Below are 14,147 nucleotides of genomic sequence, written 5' to 3' on the forward strand. Positions count from 1 at the left end.
ATGCAAAATGGATCTAGATCGGTGCTGGTCGTGCCACCTCAACTTTGCCTGACGCAGAGGCCAACGCTCATGGCCCCGCCAAGCTCATCCCCAACATGCAGCCTGAGGGGCGTCATCTGACTAAAACTGGAGCCATGACTTCCAGGCCAGAGCCAAAGCCCTCTTCTTACGAGCTAGGACTCTGGGAGGAATGGGATGGGTCACTGGAACCTGAGAAATACCGTCCTTATGAAGAGCAAATGAACTGGTGTGAGGATCTGGGTGAAGCCAGTGGACTGAATGCTTCGCCAGGAGTGTCCCCAACAGAACAGTTTCTCCATTTCAGTGAGGACATCCTGCTTGGGACTTGGTCCAAGCCAAACTCAAGGGCTCTTGTGTGCAGGACAAATGCCTGCTGCTACCGCCCCAATCCAGGGGCCCCAAATTAACTCACCCAGCACCCTACTCTGGAGAGATTGGTGGTCCAAGCCTCCGCGCCCCATGTCAATCATGGTGCATTTCCCACCCCACCTCCGACAGGAACCAAGAGGTTGGAAAATCTTGGGAAGATGTTTCCTTCCATCAGCCTGGCACTGCGGTCTGTGAACAGCATGCACCTTCTGGGTTGCAATTCCCCGCCCTGTGGGATACCGTTTCGCAGATGCTGCCAACGGTCCTGATGGAACCCCTGGTCATGCTCTCCCAGGCTGTTGCAGATGGGAAGGAAGCAGCTAAGTTCACTATCTGCTGTGGACTAGACACTACCAATTCTCTCAGCAGAGCGGTTTTGTCAACAGTGGCCTTGCGACGCCACACCTGGTTGAGGACAACTGGTTTGTCTGAGGATTTCCAGTCCTCACTCATGGGCATGCCCTTTGATGGCTACTGTCTCTTTAAAGATCAGGTGGATTCGTTGCTGGAGCACTCTAAGGATATCAGGGCTACGGCAAGGTCCTTGGGCCTTTCTTTGGCCTTGTCACCCTCAAGCCACCATTCACTCCTTTCGTCGATGTGGCATGCAATCGTGTGTCTATCTGCCCAGCCACTGCGGTGTGTAAGCTTTCCTTCCTCTGCGTGGCTGCGGTTCTTACCGGTCCCATGGGTCGAGTGGCCAATGATCGAGTCAGTCCACCAGCCCCACCGGCAGCTGCAGCCTCCAAAACCCTTCTAGTCTGCCATCATGGGCACCCAGTAGGCGGCAGGATTCTACATCATCTGCCTCACTGGCAGTACATAATATTGGACAGGTGGGTTTTGCAGGTCGTTTGGAGTGGCTACTCCCTCCCTTTTAACACTGCCTCTCTCTCCATGCCACTTGCTTACTACAGGCTGACGGAGGACAATTAATCTCTTCTCCACCAGGAAGTGACTGCGCTTTTGGCCAAAGAAAACATTGAGAGAGTGCTGATGCAGAAGTAGGTTGTGGTTGCTATTCCTGCTACTTTCTGGTTACCAAGAAGTACTGAGGCCTTTGGCCTATCCTCGACCTGCGCTCTCTCAATATCTATTTCAAAAGGAGCAATTCAAGATGCTCAGGTCCTGTTTGCTCTAGACTCTGGAGACTCAATGGTTGTGCTGACTTGCAGGACCCATACTTCCATATTCCCAGCCTGCCTGCCCATTGGCCGTAATTGCGGTTCATGGTGGGCCATGAGCATTTTCCGTAAGCGATGCTCCCTTTTGGCCTCGCTAGCACCCCTCGGAAGTTCACCAAGGTGATGGCTGGGTTTGCAGCTCCTCTGCGGAGACCAGACGAGCCAGTCTTTCCTTATCTCGACAACTGGCTGTTCAAGGTGTGCTCACCCCAGGCTGTCATCTCTCACCTCCAGACTGGGTTAACATCCTATATTCTCTGAGGTTCAAAATCAACATGCCGAAGTCACACCTTGCTCCCTCTCAGATGCTCAATTTCATCTAAGCTGTTCTGGGCAAAGTGCAGTTTCAGCCTATCCTCCCGAAAGGTGAATCCAGGCTATGATACCGATGTTTCAGCTTCTATCCTGAATTTCAGTGAGACCGACTGTGGGGCTGCTGGGCCTCATGGCCTCCTGCATCCTGCTTGTGACACATGCCTGTTGGTATTTGCAATCTTTGCATTGGGACCTGAAATTCCAGTGGACACAGCATCATGGGAACCACTCTGACATGTTCCACATCTCGTAGGGAACTGCAAAGGACCTGCAGTGGGCTCACAAATGGCGATTGTCTCAGCGGCATACTCCTCTCCCTTCCCTAACCCGATCTGAGAATAGTGACAGATGCTTCACTCCTGGGAAGGGGCGTTCATTTGGGAGAGGTGGAGATCAAAGGACTCTAGTCTCTGGCCGAATGGGAACTCCACATCAACCTGTTTGTGCTTTAAGCACTTTGGTTGGCATTGAAAGCATTTCAACCCTCAGTCCAGGTAAGGCTAGTGCAAGTGTTAACAGACAACACCACCGCCATGAAGCAGCAAGCAGGTGTGGTGGGGTCATGGACCCTTTGTCCAGAATCCCTGCTTTTCTAGACATGGCTGTAAAAACGGGGCATATCCCTGGTGGTTCAACATCTGGCAGGTTCTCTGAACGCCAAAGTGGACTAACTCGGCTGAAGATGTCTAGCGGATCGTGAATGGCATCGCCATCTGAGGTGTTTCAAGGTCTGGTTAAGCAGATGGGAGAACCTCAATTATGTCTGTTTACCACCAATGAGAACGCCTAATGTCAGTAGTTCTGCCTGCTGGAGTTTCCAAGGCAGCTGTTGCTTCAATACACTTTTTGTCTCAAGTGGAGCTCAGGCCTCCTGTACGCCTTTCCGCCCATAGCACTACTGGCCTGAGTGCTCAAGAAGATCAAGAACAACTGGGCACAGGCCATCCTTGTGGCTCTGGATTGGGCACAGAGTGTCTGCTATCCTGAGCTGCTGAGCATGGCCACCGGTCCTCCGATCAGGCTTCCCCTTCTGGAGGATCTTCTGTCGCAGCAGCAGAGGAGGGGTCTTCAACCGAACCTGTCAACGCTCCGCCTTCTTGTGTTGAGATTGAGTGGCGATAGATGCCAGGTTTCGACCTTTCGCCCAAAGTCTGTAACTTTATCTTGGCAGACAGGCGGCACTCTACCAATACGGTTTATACCCGCCATTGGGCCAGATTTGTGGCATGGTGTATAGAAAGACACATTGATCCCATTTCTGCCCTCTTTCTCAGGTACTTCTGTTAGTTCTTTCACTTGCCCAGCAGGGCTCTGCTCTGGGCACTTTGAAGGGATAACTTTCTGCAGTCTCTGCTTTCCTCTGTTACCTGGCAAACCTTCCCTTTTCCAATCCCCTATTGTACATTCGTTTTTGAAAGTTTTGCAACATGTTTCCTTCCACTCCTTTCATTATGACTCAGTGGTACCTCAATCTCGTTCTCACTTTCCCTATGTGCGCTCCCTTTGAGCCTCTGCACAATTGTCCACTTAGGCTCCTTACCATCAAGACAGCCTTTCTCATTGTGATTACATCTGCCCGGAGGGACAGTGAGCTTCAGGCATTGTTAGCCAAGCATCCTTATCTTAACATCTACTCAGACAAACTGTTGCTTCATACCAGAGCTTCCTTTCTTCTGAAAGTAGTCACTCCATTTCATGTAGACCAAACCATCACTCTGCCTACTTTTGACGCTCCGCCTTCTCACTACTTCACCGTCTGGGCCAAAAGAGTGTTGTCGTTCTACTTTGAACGCATGAAAGAGTTCCGGGTAGACTACCAACTCTTCATGGAATATGTTGGGAGTGAAGAAAGGGTGGGCGGTGCAGAAGAGGACAATCTCAGGATAGATCGTATTCTGCGCCAAAATTTGCTACACACTGGCTAAGAGGAAACCTCTCTGAGGATTTAGGTGTTCATGCCACCTGAGCTAAAGCTGCAACCACTGCGTTAGCTCGCGGAGTCCAAGTTTTAGACATCTGCATGGCAGCAGCGTTGGTTTCCCTGCAGACGTTTACCAAACACTACTGTCTTGACAGTCAGGTTCTTAAAGATAGGCACTTGCCAGTTCAGTCCTTCAGGACTTCCTCGTGTAAAAATAGTCCGCAGACTCACCTCCTGGGAAGGTATATTTTGGTTATCTATTCTAAAGTTAGGAATCTGCAGCTAGAATTCTGTCAGGTGAACAAATTACTTACCTTGCATAACGCCTTATCTCGTAGAGACTCTAGCGCAGATTCCTTACCGATCCACCCATCCTCCCCGTTCCGCAAATTGATTTCTAGGGATGGAGCTTTTCCCTTTCAGGGCCCTAGTGTTCCACGCCAGTGGTCTGGGTATTCCGTGCCTTTTGCATGGAAAGTTACAAAAAGTAACTCACAACAGTGTCTGGGTGGCGCATATAGAGGCACCGTGAACATTATTTCTGGTGTGGACAATGCCATCTACACCATGCATAGCCGAACGATGCTACCTACCGGTGCAGGGGTACTTCTCACAAAAAAATTCAGGATCAAGTATGACGCCTGGGAGTAATTCTAAGGTAAGAAATCTGCAGTTACATATTCTCTACCAGAGAAGGCGTTACAGAAGGTAAGTAACTTGTTAATTTTGGACAATGGAACATATACCTAAGATAATATGTAACTATAGAATCATGATACCTGTGGAATACTGTTTTACAGTACAGCACTCTGATACCCTTGGGTCAAGTACACGATGTATAAAACTCTCAAATACATCAATAGGAACTAATTAGTCTCACCCACAGACCAGATTTAGGAGCACTTTTTCAAATATAAATGAAAACTTTTCTCAAAGTGCCAATTTTAAAACAATAGAAAAACGTTTGAAAACCAGTTTGTAGGCTATATTGGTCAATTTCTGCATATTTTCTTTTTTAAGACAAGGAAACAAAATCTGTAACAATCTCACTACTCCCACAAGAGGGATTAGAAAAATGTCCACAAAGGAAAAAGTGGGAGAAAAGCAGGGCAATGTAGCAAGAAAGGCTTCAGCCATGACTTGCAACAAAACGGACACTGCCCCACTAGTATCTCATCATACCCTTTTTAGAACAGGTCAGTAATTTGGAAACCGTATATGGAAGCACTACAATTGACCTTATTTGACTTTTGTGCTTTGGAAAACGTACCCAGACTTTAATAAAAATATTTAGCACTCGACTTCTCTTATAACTAAGATTACATTTTTGTTGTGGAAACAAGGTACAGGCAAATTGGCACAATGTCTGTCAGAATCTCACCTTAAAAAATACATTTAAAAAACCTATGAAAGACATGGTAAAGATTAATATAATCATGGCCTGCCTGAAGACCAGCTCGGGTGTCGAGGTTCTAAAGGAATACCGGAGGGGCTTCCAGTGAGAGCTCACCTTCCCTTAGCTCGTTCCACCACCCTCAGACACTTTCTGAGAGGCAAATCCAGAGAGGTGTCGACAAGAGGAACATGGTGTGCTCATGTTTTATTTTTAGGTCCATGACATCAAACAGGTACATCAGCAATGATAATATTTGAAAAAGTAGTCTAAAAGATAGTGGATCAAAAAAGGACAAAAGGATTTTGAAATAAAAACACACCAGGAGTAATGAAGCAACAATCACATCACTGTTTGAAAGTAAAACAACAATATTAATGCAATTTTATTCTGAAATAAGGAAGTACATAGTACCCTGTAATGCTCATGTGGGATTGTTCTGAAACGGGCTCACCTCTTAAATGAGGCTGAACTATTTTGAGGTGGATGGCAACAGAGGGAGAAGAAACCTGACCGGTTTAATTAAAACTACCTCCTTTCTGACACGACTGAGGAGGAGGGGCCATATGATGTAGCATGCCATCTATGAGAGGGTCAGGGCGTTCGTCTTTAAACTTGATTAGTCTGAAAATAGAAATAGTTCCATCCATTATGTATCACAAGAGACAGCAGTAGAGTGCACCAATTGAATGGCAAAAATATAGATTCCCGTCCTTTTTGGTCTCGGGCCTAGCAACTGCGTCAGCAGGGGGCGTAGCCCATAGTCCTTTTCTGAGAGGCTTCACAAAATGTACCTATTGATTCCATGGTGCTCGTGCGTGTTTCTTCCTAGGTGCATGCCTATTGGCCTTCGCGTGCGTGTGCTTTAGAAACAGAACACGCAATAGGCCATAGGCGGTCACATAGCTCCGCCTATGGCCTATTGGTGTCTGTTACGCGCACCAGAAGGCCATATGTTTTGAATTATCGCGGCTTGACAGCCGAGATAATTCAAAACATGTGCTCGCAGTGGCACGCGTGCGAGCACCACTTGCCGTTTTTTTTTTTACTTGTTCCAACCGAGCCATAACTTTACCTTCGCCCACTGGTGAATCAGGGAAATAAAACAATCGCCTTCGAGCACGTTGTGGGCACTGCCAGTGAGACGGGCACAGCGGCGACTACTGAAGTCACACAAGCAGTTGCATGAGTACAAGGAACGGACGCCAAGGTTTACACCCCGGTCACTAGCATCTCCCCGGGCGCTGCCCTCCCTCACTGCTGTCTTTTAAGCACAGAGTGATGCGGCCTGTGCATTGCACTTAGTGGGGCTCAGCTTAATATATAAATAGAAGAATACCAGAAAGGCAACCCGTCCCAAAGAGCTTTGTTGTAGCGGGTTCCTGTAAGGTCAAACATTGATATGTCACTTAGTCTCTGCCTAGTTTGCAGGGCAACGAGATAGCGAGGACTACATAAAGCACTATAAAGCACTATAAAAACACATTGACACAAACGTTATTTTGCTTCTGTCCAACGGTGATTGACTATTCCGATAAGGAGTTGCTTTAAGAAAATCATCGGGTTTTGGAGAGCCAGTTACGTACAAGGTTAGTTCTGCTGGAAGGCTGTTCGAAAGGGGAAGAGTCAGTCACTATTTGTACGAGGCCCTCTGAACGGCTCAGAGGACTGGGGACACGTCAGCCAGTTGTTAATGTAGTGCCTCAAAACTTCTGACGAGATATAAAAGACTCCTGCAGCTTTGGTAGAGTCGGTCGCGTGCTAGGCAGTGACTTAAATGCCAGTGAACCCGGAGCAGTAGCATGCGAGACCATCTCTGGGAAAAGTGGTGCCTTTGGGTAGTCAATCCCATGCCAAGCGAATGCATCTAGGGAAGATTCAGTCATGTGTCAGACAAGTACCTCTGTAAATATTGTCGGAAGGGTTGGAGCAGAGAACGAGAACGTCACATGGCAGATACGTTATTCAACAGGGCTTTCGGGGCTGGGGAGAGCCAGTCACACACGGAGCCGCACGTGGCCGACACTTCCAAGCACATCATGTTTTAAGAGACAGGGGCACCCCCAGTTCTAATCCTATGCTATTTACAGGCACTAATCAGTGTTGAATTAGCGCCTCAGCGTTAGGCGAATCCTTCGGAAATGAGTGGCCTTGTGATCAATGCAAGTGTCTGAGTTTAGAGAACAGGAGGGGTTGAGGGCGTAACTGGAGAATTTAATTAGATACAAGCTTCTAAAGACCAGGATAATGCACATAGATTAGGGGTCAGTGCTCCCGCCGAGAACACATGTATTGCTAAGACCCTGCGCCCCTCCTCCGTGTGCATCCTTAATACCTCTCTAATTTCACTATCTACACTATCTACCCGTCCCTCTCTGTTAGAGGAATCACAGATCAGCACCCAGCTGCAAAAGGGTTGCATTACAACATCCTTGCAGCAGAGGGCGCCGAGGCGACGCCCTTTTGTGGCTTGCGTAACGTTCCATACACGCTCATGTCACTGTATTTGAGTGTTAGCACTCGACTAACAGACTTCCCCAACTCACACTCTATACCAAGGTGCCCCTGCACAGGGTAATTATGTTATGTTATGTTATGTTATGTTATGTTATGTTATGTTATGTTATGTTATGTTATGTTATGTTATGTTATGTTATGTTATGTTATGTTATGTTATGTTATGTTATCTCTTTTATAGCGCTCGGCTACTCCAAGGAGTGTCCCGGCGCTTTGGCAAAGAGAAACATAGAAGAAAAATACATAACACAGTGCCCTCCACATGGCAGCGGAGAAATTATTGGGCAAAAAGCCACGTCTTCAGGTCCTTTCGGAAAGCAAGCAGGTTGGAAGTAGTTCTCGAAGCAAAAGGAAGCTTGTTCCAACAGCACGGGCCAGATACCGGAAAGAACGACCTCCGGTGCGAGCACGTTTTATACTGGGAACAACAGCTTTGGCCTGCATTGCGGACCTTAAGAACCTCCTGGGAGCATAAAAAGCCATCCGCTTCCAGAGCTATTTAGGGCCGGTCGCGTGGAGAGCTTTAAAAGCCAGAGTCAAGATCTTAAAAGTGACTCTTTTGGCAATCGGAAGCCAATGAAGTCTCTCAAGCAACTCCGATGCGTGAGCCCTTCGCGGTAGTCCAAAGATGGCTCTGGCGGCCGAATTTTGCACAACCTGTAAACGAGCCAGGAGATATTTCGGGAGGCCAAGATAGAGGGTGTTCGCGTAATCAAGACGCGAACCTATCAAGGCCTGAACTATGATTTTTTTTATGTTGGAGGGATATTAAAGGAAGGAACTTCCGCACCATTTTTAAAATGCCAAAGCATTTTCCAGTCAGCCCTACAACCTGGGGTTTAAAAGAGAGATCCACATCACATAGGACACCCAGATTTTTATCTTTTTGCGAGGTGTCCTCAGGCGGTGACATATCACGCGGCCACCAGGACTTCCACTCGGGGTCCGGGGGGCTTCCGAAGAAGAGCAGCTCCGACTTATCAGAGTTGCATTTCAAACTATGCCTCTGAAACCATTCAAACACGGCTTCCAGACATTCCCTGATCTGACCACTGTCGAAATCTTCACCCTTGTTGCACGTAAAAAGTAGCTGGGTGTCATCAGCGTAAGATACGTTAATTATGTGGGAGTTACCCAGTACTAGTCAGACGGGGGCTCGCAAGCGCTCTGTTCTCCTTGGCCGGAAACAGTCACCCCCCACAGGCCTTCGCCCACTGCACCGAATGCCATCAGTGGACTATTGAACACCTCGACTTCCCTCGATCAGAGAACAATAGCGGCCCAATACACACTCGAGAAGCCCACCCAGGGGAGACTGAGCCGAGTAACCCACCCGCAGGGCCCTGTAGGCTGGTAGAGTGCGAACAATGCCAACCTCCACCTGCTCTCTGTCAGAGATGTCTGAAAACTGCACAGCAAATACGAGAAGCTTGACCGCAATAAAAAGCCCGCTACTCATGATTTTTCACATTCCTTGTGGGGAAATGCGTAGATTGCGAAGGCCCATAGTGTCTGATGAAGTCAGCTGCCAGGGCAAAAAGTATTGGCAAAGCCAATAGGGCTCGCCTAGGTGAGAGCTATTGGCTTTGCTGGTGACGGAACCACTCCGTCACCAGCCACGAGTGCAGAGTGAGCATAGAGTGAGCGTAGAGTGCAGAGTGAGCGGTGTGTGTGTTTGCAGGGTGAACAGTGTGTGTGTGTGTGTGTGTGTTTGCAGGGTGAACAGTGTGTGTGTGTGTGTGTGTGTGTAGGGTACGAACACTCGAACTAATTCCACCACACACACCACACTCTCACCACCACTCTCTCACCACCACACTCTCACCACCACACTCTCACCACCACACTCTCACCACCACACTCTCACCACCACACTCTCACCACCACACTCTCACCACCACACTCTCACCACCACACTCTCACCACCACACTCTCACCACCACACTCTCACCACCACACTCTCACCACCACACTCTCACCACCACACTCTAACCACCACACTCTCACCACCACACTCTCACCACCACACTCACCACCACACACTCACCACCACACACTCACCACCACACACTCACCACCACACACTCACCACCACACACTCACCACCACACACTCACCACCACACGCACACGCACACACACACACACACACACACACACACACACCACCAGCCGTCAGTGCAGGCTTCCACCGGGCACAAACCCTACCAGCCGTCAGTGCAGGCTTCCACCGGGCACAAACCCTACCAGCCGTCAGTGCAGCCTTCCACCGGGCACAAACACCACCAGCCGTCAGTGCAGCCTTCCACCGGGCACAAACACTACCAGCCGTCAGTGCAGCCTTCCACCGGGCACAAACACTACCAGCCGTCAGTGCAGGCTTCCACCGGGCACAAACACCACCAGCCGTCAGTGCAGGCTTCCACCAGGCACACAACACCAGACGTCCGTGCACGCTTTCACCAAACACACGCACACACCACCAGCCATCAGTGCACACTTTCACCAGGCACACACACACAACACCAGACGTCAGTGCACGCTTTTACCAGGCGCACACACCACCAGCAGTCAGTGCATGCTTTTACCAAGCACACACACCACCAGCCATCAGTGCACACATCAATTGTTAACTCATCCACAATTAACCATTGTAGCAATCGCAGTATGGTGCACTTTACTTTTAAACATATTCATCTAAAGTGCAGCATACAACCTTGCTACAATTCCAATCCAACCCACATAATTCCACTACACACCACATGTATACACTCCATAACACATGGCTAAAAGACATTGCCATTTACTATGCCATACCTCTAACTCAAATAAATCCGAGACCTATTGCATTTCCAATGCTTGTTTGTGCTTCTGCGGAGTACTGTTTAATTAGTGCTTCCTGTCAGCCTACATTGCCCTACTTTTCTCTTTAAAAAGGGGTCTGAAAGAATAATTCTAATACCTCTTGGAGGAGTAGTTATACTTTGTAAATGGTTTGGATATTTTGTTTCAAAGAAAACATGCAAGAATTGCTCAATATAGCCACAAATAAGCTTTCATATTTATTTTTGTTTCAAAATTGGATTTTCTTAAAGGATTTTTGTTAATCTTCTATTGTTAAAGACGCTCAAAGGACCCCTGGTGTAGGTCAGACTATTAACGTAATAGAAAATAAACTGTTACTGTTATGGAAGTGTCTATACTTTTCCCGAAAAATTGTTTGTTTTATCTAATTTTTTTTTTGACAAGCAAATTTTCCAAAAATAATCTGAACGTGGTATCCACAGTACCAATAGTTCTTTTACTTTTCATACCAGTGGAGCATCATAAATTATGACAGCACATCTCGGTAAAACAGATTAAGATGAGTTTCTTATGACCCCACTCATCTAAGCGGAATTCACGAGAATGGTCACCTTCTATGTTCAGTTCATACCCTGGTCGGAGAGAGCCACATTTATTACATTTGTAACTCAAAAAGCAGAACATCAGACAAGTGAGTACTCCATATCTGCAAAATGGACACAGCTTGGATTTTTCACAGAAATCTCTGATGCCACCAATTAAATCGGACTCCAAACATCTATATATAGCGAGATGACTTGAACATTCTCCCGAGAGGGGAAGCAGCAAAATATGTTGCTGATGAGTCTTGTATTTCTCTTACTTACTACTGTAAAATGCATTTTGGGAACAGTCTGTATTTTCACCAATTTAACAAATACCCCAGGTGGATATATAGGTGATGTAATGTTCTCCCTATTCTTAAGCAAGAAGACTACCTCTGTTCATCGGACTTTGATGCCTATTTTCATGTGCGTGTTCATGTAAAAAGCAGAAAAATACGTTTACTTAAAGGTTAGGTACAAAGAGTTCCAGTTAAACAGGTTATGTTTAGAAAGACTTTGGGCCAGCCTCTGTGCAAACTGCCTGATTCTGGACTCTACCCATCTGAGAAAAGGTCCCAAGCTGGAAAACTGGTTCTTTTTGCAGTGTAAGTCCAGCATGTGGAGCAGAACCTGGAGACTATGCTCATTCCAAGTCTGTCATGGCAGTATACAATACAACTTTAATTCCTGCCGCTAGTAGGAAATACAAGTTTCTGGTGGCGCTCATGTCATCCATTGCACTGATACTATATTGCAGATGGAAGGCCCCCTTGATACCAGGGACATTGAACAGTTACCTTAATCCTGGCCTCTAGGCAGCGTCGCCGGTTCCGTCGTCCAATCTGATAAAAATTTTATCAGATTGGACGACGGAACCGGCAACGCTGTGACGAGAAGGAGCAGGGAGGCCGAAAACATATATAAAGTGTACAGTGGGCAAAATACCCAGGACGGGAGGCCATCCCCTGAACATTTCCTGTGCCGATACCAATTGAAGTGTCTACGACTGCAACGGCTTGCCCTTATCAGAATAGGAAACTCCATATCCTAAATACTACGGTGGCTCCCTCGCACAGTGTGGAAGGCCATTAATTTAACTACCCAAGATATTTCCAGTGAAAAACGCACCTGAGGCCAACAGATCGTACAAGACTGGGGCATAATATAGCACTAAAACTGAAGTGTGTGCGTTAATAATCATTTGTTCTAAGAATCTGTCCTGAAGAAGGTGTCACATGAAGAAAAACTGAAACGCCGCATCGACTAAACCTGTGATTCTTGTTTTAATGTAGTTTGTTTTAATTAAGATGAATTGTACAAAATTATGTTGAATGATTACCTCGATGTTTTCTTTTTATCGTTGTTTTTAATATCATCAAATGATTCAGACTGTAATGAATAACAATAAATTTGTATACTTTTTTATCAAAACTTATTTGTATTAGTTTATATTACCGTCATTCTTTGTGTATAATAGACTATTTTGTACTTTGGATTTACGAACCCACCTGCTACACATACTCATGGTTTGTGCATTGATTACATTTCTGTTGTCTTCTGCCTTCTGTTGCAAACCCCATAAGATAGATTGATCCCGGGTCCTTTTAGATCCTAATATACACAGAAGTACATGGTATACTTCTATTGTAGAACAGGTTCTTAGACCTGATAGAGCGGGACACCCTGTATTTTCGTACAAAACGATCTCTAGGCACTTCTAAGGAAGCGCTAAACAAACCTCCGTAAGTAGCAAGGGAAGTCCTGATTTCTGTTTGATCATTTTAACCAGAGATTACTCAACCTTTGAATTATCCCAGGTGCCAGCCTGGATCTGAAAACGTATTTCCAGTAATTGCTCCCATGTGCTGGTTGGTGGTACCATCAGACTCCGCAGCATCCTGATCCTGCTTCACAAACAGACTACCTAGAGGCAGGTATACGTGCCATCCCTGCCTGCTGATGTCAGGGCCTTTTTCTCCCCATGCCCTTTGATGTGCTTCTGGAGCTCCATTCCTGACCTTTTGTCTTTTCTTCACTAACCTTAAAAACATTTTTTCAGGGACAGTGTTCAGGGAGAGTGTGTGTAGGAAGACTGTCCTGAATACTGCATGGAAATGCTTTCTGTCACAGACCTGCATGACATCTGTCTTTGGTGTCTCATATACACAAGCATGATTCATAATCATGTGACTGATGCTCCCTGATGCATCTGAAGGGAGTGGGAGGCGAAGTTGTACATAGGTGAGCTCAAGACATGAAGGTGGTCCTCCTTAGTGTCCCGGTTCGGTCCAGATCTCTGTCCTTGCGCAAGTCTAAGATGAAGTCCTAGGACAAATCTCAGCTCAAACCCAAGAAGACCAGGCAAGTCCTCCCCTTGTTAACTCCGCACCAGAAAGAAATCCGCACTCGACACCGGTTGCGAGACACTAATCCACAGCTGAAGCCATGCGTTCCGAATTTCCAAGGCCATCCTGGATTCTGCAGCAAGTTGAGGCCTTCTCTGAGTCTGTGGTGCAGTTTTCCAGACCGCTGTGGCTTGGCTAGGGCCCCAAGTTGGACTTCTGCTTGCAAGACCTTCATTGTTTGTTCTGGTTGTCTGGCACAAGATCTCGGAGGTCCCAGTTCCAGATTCCACCCAGACACCAATGTGGATCCACAGCTCAGTGAACCAGTGTCAAATTACTAAACTATAAGGCAAAACCAGTGATGTCAGAGTATTTTCTGGCAGTGCCTCTGTGCCAATATCTTCGACTATTTGAGGCTTTATTTGGCTACAACACAGAAGCCATTCAGGAATTGGAGAATGTGCCACATGATGAGGAGGCGGGCAATGTATTACCTCAGAATATGTGACGTTACAACGCCACATATTACATAGCGGTAGGTAACAACGCGGACGTTACATCGTCCACGTTGTTGCCACGCATGGCATTACAATGCAAGTCATTTCTACGACTTGCACTAGATGGTGCGCTGGACTTAGGAATAGTATAAATTCCTATTCCCACTCCAATTACCGCAACAGCAGGGAATGTGTTG

General features: G+C 46.9%; 1 protein-coding gene across 3 annotated transcripts in view; it reads left to right on the forward strand.

The window, feature by feature from the left end:
• The window catches only part of AHCYL2 (adenosylhomocysteinase like 2), a 484,174-nt gene that overhangs the window by 455,197 nt on the left and 14,830 nt on the right, over positions 1 to 14,147 (forward strand). The window lies entirely within an intron of this gene.

Source organism: Lissotriton vulgaris, chromosome 1_1 (assembly GCF_964263255.1).
Source record: "Lissotriton vulgaris chromosome 1_1, aLisVul1.2, whole genome shotgun sequence".
Lineage (NCBI taxonomy): Eukaryota > Metazoa > Chordata > Amphibia > Caudata > Salamandridae > Lissotriton > Lissotriton vulgaris.